Source organism: Arachis hypogaea, chromosome 19, assembly GCF_003086295.3.
Source record: "Arachis hypogaea cultivar Tifrunner chromosome 19, arahy.Tifrunner.gnm2.J5K5, whole genome shotgun sequence".
Taxonomy (NCBI): domain Eukaryota; kingdom Viridiplantae; phylum Streptophyta; class Magnoliopsida; order Fabales; family Fabaceae; genus Arachis; species Arachis hypogaea.
Genome location: NC_092054.1, coordinates 91071135 through 91076851, shown reverse-complemented (window position 1 = coordinate 91076851; position 5717 = coordinate 91071135). Strand labels below are relative to the sequence as shown.

Sequence of the window (5717 nt, the reverse complement as noted above, 5' to 3'; positions counted from 1 at the left end):
GGATGCAGCTTGCATTCCATTAAGACTCTGAGAAATCATATTGACTTGCTGAGTCAATATTTTATTCTGAGCCAATATGGCATTCAGAGTATCAATTTCAAGAACTCCCTTCTTCTGAGGCGTCCCATTACTCACAGGATTCCTCTCAGAAGTGTACATGAACTGGTTATTAGCAACCATGTCAATGAGTTCTTGAGCTTCTGCAGGCGTTTTCTTTAGGTGAATGGATCCACCTGCAGAAGTATCCAATGACATCTTAGCTAATTCAGACAGACCATCATAGAATATATCCAGGATGGTCCATTCTGAAAGCATGTCAGAAGGACACTTTTTGGTCAGTTCCTTGTATCTCTCCCAAGCTTCATAGAGGGATTCACCTTCTTTCTGTCTGAAGGTTTGAACATCCACTCTAAGCTTACTCAGCTTTTGAGGAGGAAAGAACTTGGCTAAGAAAGCCTTGACCAGCTTATCCCAAGAGTTCAGACTGTCTTTAGGTTGAGAGTTCAACCACACTCTAACTCTGTCTCTTACATCAAACGGGAAAAGTATAAGCCTGTAGACCTCGGGATCAACCCCATTGGTCTTAACAGTATCACAGATCTGCAAGAATTCAGTTAAGAACTGAAAAGGATCTTCAGATGGAAGTCCATGGAACTTGCAGTTCTGCTGCATCAGAGAAACTAATTGAGGTTTCAGCTCAAAATTGTTTGCTCCAATGGTGGGGATGGAGATGCTTCTTCCATGTAAATTGGAATTAGGTGCAGTAAAGTCACCAAGCATCCTCCTTGCATTATTATTATTTTTGGCTGCCATCTCCTTTTCTTGTTCGAAAATTTCTGAAAGGTGCTTGCTGGATTGTTGTAATTTAGCTTCTCTTAGTTTCCTCTTCAGAGTCCTTTCAGGTTCTGGGTCTGCTTCAACAAGAATATTCTTGTCCTTGCTCCTGCTCATATGAAAAAGAGGGAACAGAAAAATAATAATAATAGGGATCCTTTTTGCCCAGGTATAGAGGCTCCCCTGTGTGAGTAGAAGAAGAAAAGAATGTAATGTAAAGAAGGGAAGAAGGGAAAATTCGAACACAGATGGAAGAGGGGGTTCGAATTTGGGTGAGATGAAGTGTTAGTAGATGAATAAATAAATAGAAGGAGATGAGAGAAAAAGAGGATTTTTGAAAATTACTTTTGAAAAATGGTTAGTGATTTTCGAAAATTAGGAATGAAATCAAATTAAAATTAAAAATTGAAATAATTAAAAAGAATTTTTGAAAAAGAGGGAAGAGATTTTCAAAAATTAGAGGCAGAGAGTTAGTTAGGTAGTTTTGAAAAAGATAAGAAACAAACAAACAGTTAGTTAGTTAGTTAAAACAAATTTTGAAAATCAATTTTGAAAAGATAAGAAGATAAAAAGTTAGAAAAGATATTTTAAAATCAAATTTTTGAAAAAAATAAGATTTTAAAAAGATATGATAGAAAGATATGATTAGAATTAGTTTTGAAAAATATTTGATTTTTAAAATCACAATTAATGACTTGATTCACAAGAAATCACAAGATATGATTCTAGAACTTAAAGTTTGAATCTTTCTTAACAAGTAAGTAACAAACTTGAAATTTTTGAATCAAAACAATAATTGTTGAGGATATTTTCAAAAATTATGAGATAAAATTAAGAAAAAGATTTTTGAAAAAGATTTTGAAAAAGATAAGATTTTTAAATTGAAAATTTGATTTGACTCATAAGAAACAACTAGATTTTAAAAATTTTTTGAAAAAGTCAACTCAAATTTTCGAATTTTATGAGAGAAAAGAGGGAAAGATATTTTTTGATTTTTGAATTTTTATGATGAGAGAGAAAAACATAAAAAATGACTCACAACATGAAAATTATAAATCAAAACACATGATGTATGCAAGAACACTATGAATGTCAAGATGAACACCAAGAACACTTTGAAGATCATGATGAACATCAAGAACAAATTTTTGAAAATTTTTATATGCAAAGAAAACATGCAAGACACCAAACTTAAAAATTTTTCATGTATAGACACTATGAATGCAAGAATGCATATGAAAAACAAGAAAAGACACAAAACAAGAAAATATGAAGATCAAACAAGAAGACTGGCCAAGAACAACTTGAAGATCATGAAGAACACTATGAATGCATGAATTTTCGAAAAATGCATAAACTTTTAGAAAAAAATGCAATTGACACCAAACTTAAAATTGACTCAAGACTTAAACAAGAAACACAAAATATTTTTGATTTTTATGATTTTCTGAATTTTTTTTTTGGATTTTTTGAAAATTAATGTGAAAAAGAAAAATAAGGATTCCAAAATTTTTAATATGAATTCCAGGAATCTTGCACTCTTAGTCTAAAGCTCCAATCTGAGGGTTAGACATGGCTTAATAGCCAGTCAAGCTTTAGCATGTAAATCAGGTGGATCAGGAACAGCAGCAGGTGGATTAGCAACAACTAGCTTGCTCTTGATAATGTTGGGTTGGAACCCCCAGTCCAAATGAATTTAGACATGGCTTTACAGCCAGTCAGGCTTCAACATGCTTCATGAAACACTAGAATTCATTCTTAAAAAATTTTAGAATAATTTTCGAAAACAGATGAGAAATTTTTGAAAGATTTTTTTTTTTGAAAAATTTTTGAAAATAAAACAAAAAGAAAATTACCTAATCTGAGCAACAAGATGAACCGTCAGTTGTCCAAACTCGAACAATCCTCAGTAACGGCGCCAAAAACTTGATACATGTGAAATTATTACTCTGAGGTTGTAAAATTTGTTGTTCGTTCTCTCCCTGGCAATGGCGCCAAAACTGGTGCACAACACCATGGTCCAAACATAACTTCACAGCTTCACACAACTAACCAGCAAGTGCACTGGGTCGTCCAAGTAATAAACCTTACGTGAGTAAGGGTCGATCCCATGGAGATTGTTGGTATGAAACAAGCTATGGTCATCTTGTAAATCTCAGTCAGGCGGATATCAAATAGTTATGGAGTTTTCGAAAATAAATAATAAATAAACAGAAAATAAAGATAAAAACACTTATGTAATTCATTGGTGAGAATTTCAGATAAGCGTATAGAGATGCTTTCGTTCTTCTGAACTTCTGCTTTCCTGCTGTCTTCATCCAATCAGTCTTACTCCTTTCCATGGCAAGCTTTATGTAAGGGCATCACCGTTGTCAATGGCTACATCCCGTCCTCTTGTGAAAAAGGTCCAAATGCTCTGTCACGGCACGGATAATCATCTGAGGTTCTCGATCATACTGGAATAGGATTCACCCTCCTTTTTGCGTCTGTCACTATGCCCAACACTCGCGAGTTTGAAGATCGTCACAGCCATCCCTTCCCAGATCCTACTCGGAATACCACAGACAAGGTTTAGACTTTTCGGATCTCAGGAATGGCCATCCATGGGTTCTAACTTATACCACGAAGACACTAATAACTCGGACTCGGTCCTCTGTATTAGATATCTAAGAGATACTTATTCTGCCTTGTTTGCATGTAGAACGGAAGTGTTTGTCAGGCACGCGTTCATAAGTGAGAATGATGATGAGCGTCACATAATCATCACATTCATCATGTTCTTGGGTTCGAATGGATATCTTAGAAGCGGAATAAGTTGAATTGAATAGAAAACAGTAGTACTTTGCATTAATTCATGAGGAACAGCAGAGCTCCACACCTTAATCTATGTAGTGTAGAAACTCTACCATTGAAAAATACATAAGTGAATATAGGGTAAGCATGGCCGAGTGGCCAGCCTCCCATGGAGGTCTAGAGATCTAAAAATGATGAAAACATGTCTAATACAATAGTAAAAAGTCCTATTTATACTAAACTAGCTACTAGGGTTTACAGAAGTAAGTAATTGATGCATAAATCCACTTCCGGGGCCTACTTGGTGTGTGCTTGGGCTGAGCTTGAAGTTTACACGTGGAGGTCATTCTTGGAGTTGAACGCCAGGTTGTAACGTGTTTTTGGCGTTCAACACTGGTTCGTGACGTGTTTCTGGCGTTTAACTCCAGACTGCAGCATAGAACTGGCGTTCAACGCCCTTTTGCGTCATCTAAACTCGGCCAAAGTATGGACTACTATATATTGCTGGAAAGCCCTGGATGTCTACTTTCCCACGCAATTGGAAGAGCGCCATTTTGAGTTCTGTAGCTCTAGAAAATCCACTTTGAGTGCAGGGAGGTCAGAATCCAACAGCATCAGCAGTCCTTCTTCAACCTCTGAATATGATTTTTGCTCAAGTCCCTCAATTTCAGCCAGAAAATACCTGAAATCATAGAAAAACACACAAACTCATAGTAAAGTCCAGAAATGTGAATTTAACATAAAAACTAATAAAAATATCCCTAAAAGTAACTAGATCCTACTAAAAACACACTAAAACCAATGCCAAAAAGCGTATAATTTATCCGCTCATCAGTTTGTAAGAAAGGACTTTTGTTGGTTTAGAAGCTATACTTGCAACGGAAATTTATTCTGAATTCTAGACCACGCAAAAGTCCTCTCTTCAAAATGGCACCGTTGCCAGGGAACTGCAAACGTGTGCCTTATTATTGGTTATTATAAATATTTGCTTTTTGCTTGTTTATTTGTTTTTATTTTTGTTTTTATTTTTGCTTTTTCATAAATTAAGAGGTTATTGGTTTTAATTTAGTTATTAAAAATTTTTCAAAAAAAAATTTTTCTTGGTGTTCATCTTGATCTTGAAGTTGTTCTTCGTGTTCATCTTGACCTTCAAGTTGTTCTTAGTTGTTTTCTTCGTTTTGATATAAAAATTTTAAGTTTGGTGTCATTTTATTATTTTTCTCTTTTCTCATTAAATTCAAAAATTCAAAATTTAAAACTCAAATTTCAAAATTTCAAATTTCAATTTTCAAAATTCATATTTTAAAATTTGAAATTCAAAATTTAAATTTCAATAACCTTTTAATTTAAAATTTGTTTTAATTTTCGTTTTTAATTTTTATTTACTATTATGAGTTCTCACCCCTCTCACTTTGAGTTTGGTTCCAATGTTGTTGCAAGGAATGGAAATTTTAACAAGAACATGCATCAAGGTCAAAACAATCAGAGATGGAAGGAGCCACGAGGATCTGATCAACCCTTCCGGCAACAACACCTTCCACAGTACCACAAACAAAGACCATTCCGTGATGCATACCAAGACAATAGTTATGGTGGACCCTTCCGTGACAACCAACATCCACCAAATTACTATAGTCAAGAGCCATTCCAGGGGGCATACCAAGATGATAGATATGATGGACCCCCATCATATGCCTATGAACCTCCTCAACACAACTTTGAACCACCACACTCACAAGCCAACTACCACCATTCACCTCCATATGACCCTAACCCGTATCCACCATACCAACCACCTTATGAGCCAAATAAACCATACACAGAACCACTCCCATTCCAACACAACTACTCTCATGAACCACCACCTCAATATTCACCATCTCCATATCCTTATCAAGAAGAACCACCTTCCTATTATGAACCCTCTCTCCCAACCAATGAACCCTCATATCCACCCCAACCCCCAATGGATGACAGACTTTGTGTTATTCTTCAAGGGCAAGAAAAGATGAATAAGAGTATGCTAACTTTCGCGGCCGCCTTAGGCGAGTTAGTAAATATAATAGCCTCCCGACATTTGATCACTCAAA

At 35.4% G+C, this 5717-nt stretch overlaps 1 non-coding gene across 1 annotated transcript; it reads left to right on the top strand.

Annotated features, from left to right (window-relative positions):
* The first annotated feature begins 309 nt into the window (after positions 1-309).
* LOC112781897 (small nucleolar RNA R71) lies at positions 310-417 on the top strand. Its single transcript, XR_003192646.1, has one exon. It is a non-coding gene; the product is annotated as a small nucleolar RNA R71 (small nucleolar RNA).
* The last annotated feature ends 5300 nt before the right edge of the window (positions 418-5717 follow it).